The 12,140-nt window shown below is 36.6% G+C and overlaps 1 protein-coding gene and 1 long non-coding RNA gene across 2 annotated transcripts in view; both read left to right on the forward strand.

Moving 5' to 3' along the window:
- Positions 1 to 4,220, forward strand: part of LOC107653606 (uncharacterized) — a 27,364-nt gene extending 23,144 nt beyond the window's left edge. Inside the window, exons 2-3 of the long non-coding RNA XR_001630241.1 lie at positions 3,733 to 3,880; positions 4,071 to 4,220. This is a non-coding gene — a long non-coding RNA (uncharacterized LOC107653606). The remainder of the gene's footprint in view (positions 1 to 3,732; positions 3,881 to 4,070) is intronic.
- Positions 4,221 to 6,114: 1,894 nt separating this feature from the next.
- LOC107653607 (SH3 domain-binding protein 4-A-like) overlaps positions 6,115 to 12,140 on the forward strand; it is a 34,670-nt gene continuing 28,644 nt past the window's right edge. Inside the window, exon 1 of the mRNA XM_016440355.1 lies at positions 6,115 to 6,197. The gene's annotated coding sequence lies outside the window, so the exon portion shown is untranslated. The remainder of the gene's footprint in view (positions 6,198 to 12,140) is intronic.

Here is a 12,140-nt window from a genome sequence, read left to right on the forward strand (position 1 = left end):
TGTTGTGATTGGCTGAATACCTCAAGCGTGTGACGGAAATGTTACGCCCCTTACCAGGTTCAGGAAACTTTCCCCCGTAAAATGCGCTGCACACAATCGAATATTTGGGTTGTGCTATTCTGGAACAGTGTTGTAAATAAAACTTAACCACTGATTTCTAGTCCTCTTTTGGAAGGCCAAACAAAGTAGTTTCGCTTTCGCAACGAAACACACAGTGTCTTCATGACATGACATGGCAGCGGCAGCAACAATAAAGTTATTCCGCCTTTCTTTGCGTGAACATTTGGGCGGAGTTATGCAAATCTTCCCACACAGTGACGTAGACGTGGGGGCGTGTAGTCCTCTTTTGGAAGGCCAAACAAAGTAGTTTCGCTTTTGCAACGAAACACACAGCGTCTTCACGACATGCCTTCTTTCTTTGCGTATACATTTGGGCGGTGTTATGCAAATCTTCCCACACAGTGACGTGGTGTGTTTGAACGAGAAGTTTTAGGAAGGCGTGGATGAGCATTCACTTTTATAAAGAATATCTCTTTTGATTTGAAACTTTAATCTTTGCGACTTTACGGATCTTCTATATGCACGAACAGTTTTTAACACTCCAAAGACAAAGGAAAACATATGACCCCTTTAATAGTCATTTTAATTTAGCATGCAGTGCATTCTGGGACTATTTATCTTATTCATGAAAGATGATTGGAATTCCTACTGCAGTCCAAACCGGATAATTCCTCCTCCAAAGGGCACTTTGGAGTGAGAACAATCATGGCTGCCATATTGAAGAGTCATACAAACCAAAGTGCTCAAAACTGGGCGCTTCAAAGTGCCCTTCAGAACAAAGGATTTCGAAGGGTACAACTGATGCAAACTTCATTCCTATGATTTTATGTGTGCGACGACAGCAACTAAACACAGAAGTGTGTTCCAAGGAACAGTCTTTTAGTCTCCTACACCCTTCATCCCTTGAAGGCATGAGCCCTTCAGAATAGAAAGCAGTGCTTGACTTACATTTTGGCTGGAATAAGGTATATAAACTTGTTTTACTTCGGTAATGTGATGTATTTCTTATTACTGTATATTTGATGACGGAAAAAAATTTGGGAATCACCTGATTTTTATTCATTGGGAATCAATTGGATTGTGAAAACTGATATGACAGTTTATAAGTGGCCAATTTGGAACATGACTACACTGTAAAAAAATTCCGTAAAATTTACGGTAAAAAAACGGCAGCTGTGGTTGCCGGAATTTTACCGTAAAAAATATGGAAGCAACGTTTTAGGTTTTACAGTTTAAACTTAAATTTACAGTTAAATATCGTAATTTTTTTAATTATATCATTAACTGATATAATGTTAATATACCAACCTATTGAAGTACTGAAATCTGTTTTGTACCTTTGTAATACACTGATAACCACCAAATGCAGGCGGTGATGAGAAAGTCACATGATGAACCAAAGCTTTTAAATACTACATATAAAGAAGGTGCACAGTGTCATTCACACAAACACTAAACACCATCACGGTAACACACATGAAACTGAAATAATGCAATAAACATTCACTTAACAACATTAGGTGTAACACACAACCCTAATATACAAAACTGATAAGAAAAAACTAAGAAGAAACAAAAAAACATCAAACTTGAAATGTAACGCAGAGAATTCTGTGAATGTCAATTTACGGTTATTCACTTATTCATAATTATACGGTCTTTTTTCACTTCCAAAAACGGTATACTACCGTGAAAGTAATGTCCAATACAGTTTTTCACCGTATATAGTAGGGGAATTTACCGTTAACCATTTAACAGGTTTTTACTGTAGCATTTTTACAGTCTTTTACCGTTAAATTCACGGTCATTTTTTACAGTGTATATTATCACACCCCTCATCTATATACACACACACACACACACACACACACACAGTAACGCCATCTTTGTCCCATTCTCTTTCTTCTTTTTAATAGAGGCCAGGCGTAACACTCTGTTCTCCATGTCTGCCATGCCACACACATCTTTTTTGAAGCGCACACCCTTGCTAAGCAGCTCTGGTTCTGTTTAAATTGTTAATTACAAAGCCTTGCATCACTGTGTGTGTGTGTGTGTGTGTGTGTGTGTGTGTGTGTGAGTCCATTTTATACGTTTGCCATCACTCTAGGATTTTAATGTTAACAGAGCTTTGGAAATGGCCCAAACCTCAGACAAGAGCTGCCCACTGTGACATGTTTTACAGATTACGCTGGCTGTGGAAAAAATTTCCAGCCCGACACTTACGCAGAAACAGTCTCTAACTGGCCTAAATATGATCATGTGATGATCTGAGTGTCAAATTGTAATAATTTTATTCTCAAATACCTTCACTTAGTGTTAAAATTCTTGCTTTTTTGTGTTTATTTGACAGCCAGGTGTGACAACATGCTACGCCACATCACAGCTTGACCTCACAGCTCAAACAGAAGTCCAGATAAGGATGTGGCCGCTTGAATAGCCCTGTGTGTTTCCATAGTTCAGTTCCCAGACTGAAAAACCTCTGAGTCAATGCCTGAGAATGCAGAGCGGGCATTGAAAACTACTGCAGTCTGCACAAATACCCTCTGTGTGACGACACATGCAGATAATATCAACAAAAACAGTTTGAATCATTCTCGCTGGTTTAGAGATACAGCACATACTTTTAAGGGAACGTACTGGGTTAAATACAAGATGTGACATGCTGTCAGTAACCACAGAAAACCATTTCAACTCCTCCCTCAATGTGAAAAAATAAACCATTGTGTTTACATTCATTTGCTTACAATTGAATTCAGAATGTGCTGCTAGCATTATTAAACACATACTAATTCTCCCATATAAAATTATGAAAGTTGTGAATTATTTGAGCTGCGTCGTTGTCTAAAACATTGCTAAGTGGCAGGACTACTGTTCTAGGTAGATTTTCTCATTTAAGTAGCCAGTGTGAGACATTAGCATTTTGCTATGCTAACAATACGGCTCACTACTGAAATATCTAACATGATTTGCTTGTATTGAATCCTGAAAATAATAATTTAAAGAGACAGTTTACCCCAAAATGCAAATTTTGTCATCATTTATTTACAGTGAAAGTCAATGGGATCCAATTTTGTTTTTGGACTCCATACTTCATATGGACAGAAACAGTTTAAACACTGTTCAGGATATCTTATTTTGTGTTCCACAGAAGAAAGAAAGTCATACAGGTTTGGAATGACATGAGGGTGAGTAAATGATGACAATGTTTATTTTTGGGTGAACTGTCCCTTTAAGTAGTAAACAGATGGAAGTTTATTGTCTTGTGAGTTTGTGAGCTAAACAAGTACTAACATGTTTTTTTGGACAAAAACGCCTAAAAGAAGCACTGATAAATCATTAAGGAGCTATAATTGGTAATTTACATGCTAGTATGTCACTACCGTTTATACTGTTATGTATTTATTCTGCACCTGCATTATGGAGTTGACATAAAGCTTATGGGGAAGGTATTATACAAACATATGTGGCATGCCATTTTTCATTTCATCTGTATGCACCTCGGGCTAAAATACAGAATAAGTGTAAACAGGCATGTACAAATGTCAACAAAAGGACGCGCACAGGAGAACTTCTCAAATAATGAGCTCTCCGCTTGCATGGCTGTATGCTAATTCCGCGCAGCCTTTAAACCTGAATGATAGTGTATTTTTGTGCTTTTGTCTTTGGTTTTAGTTCCTTTCAAGCACAGCCCTCTGAGAGAGATCTCTTTTCCTGAAACTTTGACACCATGTCAAGGAGACTAATGAACTGTGTAGTATCTCTTCATGCGTAACGATGGGTGTCTGTCAAATCAACACAAGAGTCAACTCGTCTGAACAAAGTACATCACTGTCTAATGACTTTATTTCATTCATTTGCTACTTTTATGCCAGAAAAAGCTGGGGGGGAATGGGGGGTTTGGTCCACGCACTGTGAAAGCACATAAAATGTGGCTTTTCATATGTTTTTCATCTCTTCCTCTCTCCGTTTTGCCTTTCAATGCATTTTTTTCTCCCTCTCTCACAAAACAGACAACAAACCCTCACCACCCCCGGAGAACACAGGGTATGATGCCCGCGGTGAAGAGGAGTCTCTTTGTTGCAGTCTCAAAGATAGCAGCAGCTCTCCTTCCCTCCCCAAGACTGCTATCAAATTATTCCACTGGCCCCCTGAGCATCACCCCACAGACCCACAGATATATATATATATATATATATAAAGGTTTTGTAGCTTTCTGGAACTTCAAACTCCAAGCTGAAGGCTTTTTTCCTGTTGCTCTTTTTGCCTTGTTGGGTTTTTATCTTGTGCATGCACACATAAATATTAATCGACAGACACCGTAAATTGATGTTTTATGATTTATAACTTAACTCAGAAGTATGCTTTTGCTGTCAGATTGTGTAATTACAATATCCACCAGTAGGGGCTAAACAGAATAACACCTTGATTTCTTAGGATTTCAGGATCTCGCCGGAAGTAGTAGGTCATCCCGGTACTTTTTTCCTACGGTTTTATAAATACTGTGAACTCACATACTACTGTTTTTACAAAGCTACTGTTTTTTACATACTATGCATATTAGAATGCAGGCACTTCATGAGATCACTTCCTGTTCATAGTCACATGACAACAAAATGGCTGCCTTCACACTGGTTATACTCAACAAACTCTATGGCTGCGTCCGAAATCGCATAGTCTCTGCGCAGGTACTTCTTTTGAATAAGTATTATTTGCGACCGTTAAAAATGTAACATACTACATACCAGACATACTACATTCTTCATGTTGTCATTATTATGTGACCTATTAGAGTAGGGGCACACCAAACCGATGCCAAAGAACTAATGCTAAGGAAAGCCGACTGTGGTGTTGCCTTGCATCGCCTGTATCGGGGCAGAAAAAGTTGCGCTAGAACACACCGGACAGACTACAGCCGATGGCCAACTAGTGTGTACGCTCTGCACTTGCGTGAAAGAACATAACTCTCCCATACCAGCAGGTGAGAGTAGTCTGTATTCGCCATTCAAACAGGGAAACCGGCAGAGCTAGAGCTGTGGATATACACAGCGGTTGTGGCTAGAAGGGATACAGCAAAAACCGGAAGCTAACAGTAAACTGAATTTTCTACCTATTAGATTGTGTTTAATTAACGCCTACACCTACCCCAACCATAAACCTACCCCTTACAATAATGCAAAAATAGTAATCATTGTTGTACAGTGTGAGAAAAATTAAGCTATATTGATTTGCGCATGCCCAGTAGTTTTTGCTGTATCCCTTCTAGCCTTAACCATACAAAGCAAGCAGCACAGCCTGCAGCCTGTGCCTGAAAGGACCTGTTTGTTAGCATTCCAGTTCATCATTGGCACTTTCTTGGCTGGTGCATGACTAGGAGAATAGCACAGTGCCAACCGGCAAACCTTTGACCACTTTATAGTACCACACTGACTGATTTGGTGGGGGAAAAAAGAGAGAAATAAGTTGCTTCACCTTTTCTGATTCTTTTAAGAAAACACACCAAAATATCCCTTTTGAAGGATTTCAGCCTTTATTTGGTCAAAATTTTAAATGTTATTATTATTATTAGTTTTTTACCATGTCTATATCGTTATACCACCTTGACAATTTTAATGTATGCCCTGCAAAATAGATGTAATTTTAATTACGAAATTGAAATATGTTCATCATTGAACAGATTAGATTTGTTAATAAATAAATACAATCCCACTAAAATTAGTAATTAATATGTTTTATATTTAATATTACATTATATCAGAAATTATACTATCATATTTTCAGTCTGTTCTTAGGAGAATAAGTATGAAAGTGATGGAAAGCTTGATGTAGGGGATAGAATGAAAATCATCCGCATCATCACTCAGTGAAATGAATAATTGATCAGGCAAACTCTAGACGCCAGGGGAAAAGTGATTTTCCTGGAGGGCCCGCGGTGACAGATGGCGAACCACCGGATTCCAGTCTCCGCCCAGCCGTCTCCGAATCCCCGCCCCTCTCCGTGACATCACCGGCGCTCCGGCCCCGCCCAGATGCGATTCGAGCCGCGTTTGCCCAAGAGCCACAAAGGAGCACAAAGTGAGGTGACCAACTCCACACTACATCTGCGCGCTGCTTTGGATGAACATACCAGGAATGCAGAGGTGAGTTTATGCCATCGCTGCGCTTTAGTGCCTGTTAATCCTCTTGGCTGCTTTTGAATATATTCGGATTATATTTCGAAACCTCCGAAATGTTTGTGTTACTGTCTCAGCGCTCAGTGTTTTGTTGAACATGCGTTTCTTGTAACATTTCAGCTGCTTTAACAAACATGAAGTTGAACATATAGCCTATCAGATGTATTCAAATTTTAAATGCATGAACTTAAATGGGCAGATTATTAAGGCAACATTAATTATATATAGCCTACATACATAAAAAATAGTAAATGTTTTTAGAACTAAAAAAAATCTTAATTTATTGATTGAATAAATTCAATTAATGGATGGATTGTGAATATTAATTCATTTTGATTGTGAATAGTCTCATTAATTGATATGGAATTGGACGTTCCCAGAGTTTCCCGTATGAACCACTTATTCCTGTATCACTACATAAAATATGTGTATTTTTGAATATTTACATTGATTTCTTCAAACATGTGTCTTTCAAGTTGCCAAAAACCATTTTAAATATACACGTTTATGCCAAAATACCATAATAACTGCAGTTACTACTACTGAAAAGTCATTAATGTGCACTGTAAAATGATTTCTCAAAGATGTAATTAAAACAAGGCTTGCGTTACTTGCTGTTTCTTTGTAATTGTTTGTAAAAATTGCTAGCTGTTTCTTAGTGAAAACTATTTCTACACCATTTTTTTTCAGTGGTGTATAAATTTGATTACAATAGCTAATTCTAGTTACTAAACTACTGAAACTATGGTTACCATGGTACATTTTTATTAGGAACAACTTGACATTTGGTTATTTGTTACCGTGGTTATCAGTGTTTGATAGTCACGACCACCCTGGTGGTCATTTCTAATGGTGAGGACATCCTATACATCCCCCCCTCCCTCTCCGCTCCCATTCCCAGCCGTCTATCCCTTCTCCTTTTCCTCCCTCCCCTTTCCACATTCCTTTCAGACTTTGAATGGAACAGGATTGACCTGTGGCATCTTATTCCTGTAACACTACATAAAATATGTGTATTTTTGAATATTTACATTGATTTCTTCAAACGTGTCTTTCAAGTTGCCAAAAACCATTTTAAATATACACGTTTATGCCAAAATACCATAATAACTGCAGTTACTACTACTGAAAAGTTATTAATGTGCACTGTAAAATGATTTCTCAAAGATGTAATTAAAACAAGGCTTGCGTTACTTGCTGTTTCTTTGTAATTGTTTGTAAAAATTGCTAGCTGTTTCTTAGTGAAAACTATTTCTACACCATTTTTTTTCAGTGGTGTATAAATTTGATTACAATAGCTAATTCTAGTTACTAAACTACTGAAACTATGGTTACCATGGTACATTTTTATTAGGAACAACTTGACAGTTGGTTATTTGTTACCGTGGTTATCAGTGATTGATAGTCACGACCACCCTGGTGGTCATTTCTAATGGTGAGGACATCCTATACATCCCCCCCTCCCTCTCCGCTCCCATTTTATTTGTTACCGTGGTTATCAGTGTTTGATAGTCACGACCACCCTGGTGGTCATTTCTAATGGTGAGGACATCCTATACATCCCCCCCTCCCTCTCCGCTCCCATTCCCAGCCGTCTATCCCTTCTCCTTTTCCTCCCTCCCCTTTCCACATTCCTTTCAGACTTTGAATGGAACAGGATTGACCTGTGGCATAACTCAGCCTCGTTTTTCTACAAGACCTCAGCTCCCCCCTCTTATATTAACAATTTATTTTCAAGTTATGTGGTGTATTAAACATTCTTGCAGAACAAATGGCTGCTGCTACTTTAGATCGGTGTGTGTGTGTGTGTGTGTGTGTGTGTGTGTGTGTGTGTGTGTGTGTGTGTGTGTGTGTGTGTGTGTGTCTTCTTTTCGTAAGCTTGTTTGTAGTGAAACTATTTTTGTTGGGTCAGGAAACGTCTCAAAATCTTGAAAAGTTATGTTACAACAGTTCCAGATTCAATACAAGTTAACCATGTTAACATTTTGCTGCCTATAACCACAGGAAAAAAATTTGGCTTATTTGATTTGGACTTGCTCTTTGGTTTACAAACAAAAGATGCTTGTACAGTAACGTTCTTACAATGGAGTTAAAGCTTTGCTACAGTATGGCAAGTGGCCTTGAGACTTTAACAGTTATATGTGTTGACATGATGAGACTAGTGTGATTATAATAACTTACTAACCTTGTATGTATGTGCTAATTTATAACCATGTAAGTCGTCAAGTCCGTAAAACTGGCAGAAGGATGACAGAGTAGAACGTGACGTAACTATTCACAAAACATTGTTTATTTGCAAACTCCACTCACAGGAGTAATGTTGCTATCTCATAACAAGAGGTTCATCTAGTTATGTTTAGAAAATACTTCACAGCTCAAACAACACTTTTTGTACAGGTTTTGTGATACAAGTTTGACATTTTTGCTTTTAAATGTTAGAAATGCCTCATGTCGTAGACTTTCATTGTAAGTGCATTATTGTAAACGTAATGTAAATATGTATGTTTTTACGAACTAAGTCAAAATTATTTTCTCTCGTAATTGGCCAACGATTACTAATCGGTCTTAAGGAAGCTGTGTATATTTTCATTGTTCAAAGTCACCTGATCCCGATCGGACATGTTTCTCATTGAGAAGAGTTTTTGCTTTAAAAAATGAGTTGTAGTGTTTTTTTACTTGACACGTCATTTAAAAAAAAAAGACAGAACATCCAAAATTACATTTTATTGTCTAAAATGTGTAAAGCTGTAGTGTTCATTCTTTAAAAGTGATTGTTTTAAAAAAGCATCTTTAGCTCGATTTTTAGTGCAGCATGCTAATTTAACAAAAAAAAAAGTAAATAAAGTATATTAAAAAAACACAAAAAATAAATAATCGTAATAATCGTTATGAAAAAAACAACAACACAAGTCCAAAATCCAAAAATTGTCCATCAGAAGTGTGTATGACTACAGTATCCATATATAATAAAATAACTACAATGAATGAAATTTCACAGATTCTGTCTCGCATTGAAAAAAACGCAAGGCACATTCGCCAAAATCGTCTGACTGAAATGTGTACAACTACAGTGTACATTCTAAAAACAATAGATTTAACGACAACTTTAACGCAACCTTTAGCACAGCACAGAAATTTAATTACCACTACAAATACCAAAAGTGAAGAAAAAATGATATATAAAAAAAGCTAATAAATAAATAATAATACACATAAAACACATTGTCCAAAATCACCAGTCTGAAATTTATACGGCTGTAGTCTCCATTTTTTAAAAAGTGATAAATTTAATGAAAACCTTTAACGCAGAAGTGTCCAAATACAGTCCTGGAAGGCCGGTGTCCTGCAGAGTTTAGCTCCAACTTGACCCAATACACCTGCCTGGAAGTTTTTTTAGTTTGGCTGCATCCGAAAACTTAGGCAGCTGACTTGCTGCCTCGCTGCCATATGAGGCAATGACTTTGCAGGCAGCGTTTTTGCACGAAGTCACCTCATGAAGCTGATTTCGGACTGGCTTCTGAGGCAGTGTAACGGTTTAATGATCTACAACAAAATAGAACGAGTTTTTGTGATAACTAAACAGATATTTGATTGCTATAATACTGATTTCTCGCTAGAAATAACGTCAAAAGTGCAGAAAAGTTAGTCAGAAATATACATTTACACACAAACTGACCACCAAACGCAACTTTCAGATGCCATCTTTATTTTTTAACTCAACCGTCATGGAATGGAACACACAGGATTGTGGGATATCAAAGGTAGCGAAGGATACATCTATGCTACCTTCAAAATTCGATCAGAAGAAGGTACCTCCGGAGACAGGAAGTGAAGCAGAATTTGGATTCGGACGTGCCAACTTATATATATATATAAAACATAACTAAAATAAATGATGTCACACATTCTGTCTCGTTCAAAAAAAGAAAACCGCGCAATGACAACCTTTAATGCAACCTTTAGCACATCACGCTAATTTTAAGAATCACCACTAAAAAAAATCCAAAAGTAATGAAAAAAATATATACACAAACTGTAAATAAATGAAATCCACAATAAATGAAAACATAAATGATAAATGACAACATGTCTCAGATGCTGTCTGGTGTGAGACATTGTCCAAAATCTAAAAGTATCAAAGTAAAAGTAAATAAACTACAACATGCTGTCCACAGCTAAACTTGTAGCAAAGCCCAAACATTGCTTTCAAAGAAGAACCCATCAGCAAAAAAAATCACTCTTTCTCTTATTTGTGTCGTGTCCACTGTACATAAAGCCATGTTAGTCCAGCTTAGAACAGCAGTGTTAAAATCCCCCTCCAGTCAGATGGCAGCAGACTGTGAAAAAAAGGCCAGGGCATAAAATGGCAGATAGTTTTATGAGGATTTATGTTTCAGAGTTGGCCATCAGGAGAGATTACGTTGTAAGTAAATTGTGGCTTTTACAAAAATCACTCTTTCTGTTATTTGTGTCGTGTCCACTGTACATAAAGCCATGTTAGTCCAGCTTAGAACAGCAATGTTAAAATCCCCCTCCAGTCAGATGGCAGCAGACTGTGAAAAAAAGGCCAGGGCATAAAATGGCAGATAGTTTTATGAGGATTTATGTTTCAGAGTTGGCCATCAGGAGAGATTACGTTGTAAGTAAATTGTGGCTTTTACAGCATTTATCCTGAGGCAAGCAGGCCTGATCTAGTTCAGCTCACATCCAAATGGCCTTTCCATTCCCGTAGCTCTTCCAATATGAATGACTGTTATAGATGGTTTGCGTTAGGATGCTATATATAAAGAAGGCCGCTAGTTTCAGTTGAGCTAAGGGTAAGTATTACTCAGAATACCCTAGAATTATACACTCTCTTTTGCTTTTTCTGTGTGTTGGGATGAGGGAGTGTATTGTTGATGTTATCAGTGGGTGTCTTTAGCTGGGATCAGGACCAAGACCAGGGCGGTTTGTTTTCAGGACTCAAACATGAGAATTTAAGCCTGTTGTCTAACCCTCTGATTCCTGATGATTCATCAGCCGCAGATGTGTTTATATATAAACTAGCCATCTTGATTCATTTTAGTTCAAGTTGAGCATGAAAAGAGTCAAGAACTGCTCGTTTTTTTGTGCCTAAATTCAAATAAATAAATAATATTTTCTGGGGAAAATAATATTTATTTATTTATTTGTAACGTTATTTTCAAGGAAATTAAGCTTTTCCGCTGAAAAATTCTCACCATAAATTTGGGTAAAATATTTAAACTCTTAGGTTTTCAACGAGGTGTTTGTGAATTTTTCATTACATTTATAAATAATAGTTCATTTCAAGTTAAATTGTGATTTTAAATTGTGGAATATTTATTGTGTTGTAATATTATCATTTGTGCTGATTAGATATTGTATATATATTATTTCAACCAGGGGTCTGTGCACTTTTCATGACATTTTTTAATATTAATTCATGTTAAATTGTGATTTTAAATTGTGAAATATGTATTGCCTTTAATTTAGAATTTAATTTAATTTAGAAATGACAAATATGAGGTGTAATGTAATATATATATATATATATATATATATATATAATATTATTATTATTTAGTTTTTTTTTGACAACCTGCACTTAAACAGAATTAATATTTTATTTTATATTATTTAATTTAATTACGTTTTTAGCACTTTAGAAAACATGCACTACTGTCATGAAAATAGTGCAAAAATAAAATAGCTAATTTTCTTTAGTAAAAAATTTATATTATTTGAAAAGTTATTATATTAAAAGTGATATACATTTAAATTGCTTGAGTTGAAATGTGACAGATATGTGTTTTAGTGAGATTTGCTGTTGTTGTGTTTGTTACATGTAAAATAGGAGCGTCTTCACCGTAGATTCACCTCAATCACTGATTCAGCTGACTGAAGTGTGCT

This window comes from Sinocyclocheilus anshuiensis, unplaced genomic scaffold (assembly GCF_001515605.1).
Source record: "Sinocyclocheilus anshuiensis isolate Anshui unplaced genomic scaffold, SAMN03320099.WGS_v1.1 scaffold1079, whole genome shotgun sequence".
Classification (NCBI taxonomy): Eukaryota; Metazoa; Chordata; class Actinopteri; order Cypriniformes; family Cyprinidae; genus Sinocyclocheilus; species Sinocyclocheilus anshuiensis.